The sequence below is a fragment of the Dysidea avara genome, chromosome 11 (genome assembly GCF_963678975.1).
Source record: "Dysidea avara chromosome 11, odDysAvar1.4, whole genome shotgun sequence".
In the NCBI taxonomy this organism is placed as follows: Eukaryota; Metazoa; Porifera; class Demospongiae; order Dictyoceratida; family Dysideidae; genus Dysidea; species Dysidea avara.
The window spans coordinates 15241083-15241818 of NC_089282.1; positions in this window are offsets into that span (position 1 = coordinate 15241083).

Below are 736 nucleotides of genomic sequence, written 5' to 3' on the forward strand. Positions count from 1 at the left end.
CCAGAGTAATATAGAATAATTATAATTGTCCCAACGATTGTCAGTGATAATTATTAATAGTACCAGGCAATTAGTATACAGGAAATACCAGTTTGGTGATTACCCTGTGCTATTGGAGAATTGAGTTTCTCATGGCTGCTTCATAATTGGCATATGTGATTTTATGGTGATGGCGGTGTGGGAAGGAGCACAATTGACATACCATAGGGATATGTATATTCAACACCTACACAAGACATTATGGCTATATGAATCCATGGCCAGGTGAATCTGTATCTGTTGGTCACTAAACTGTATCTGTGGGAGGTTTAATATTGCACACAAGCAGCAGCTGGATCATTGAGTGCTTGGAAGAACTATAATTTTTTATTTTAGTCAATTGTGCAGTGTGGTATATAGTGTAAATCTTTGGTCAACACATAGATAGATGGCTACAATTTGTAACTAACTGTGTAAATATTACAATAAATAATCAGTGTTTGTGTAAAAGTGTAAATAACACTATAAAGTTGTTAGAAATTAAAAAAATTAACACACAGGTAATGACAAAGATTGCTTATAATCAGTACCCTACTCTGTTAAACGTGTAAAGTAATGTCAAAATGATTTATATCACCTATGACTAGCTGATAAGTTTCTCATCCTATTGATAATTTTATTTTCCCCTCAGAACAGACTTCTGTTACAATAACTGCCTACAGTTTCCTTAAAATTATATTCATTTTCAAACTCCTTT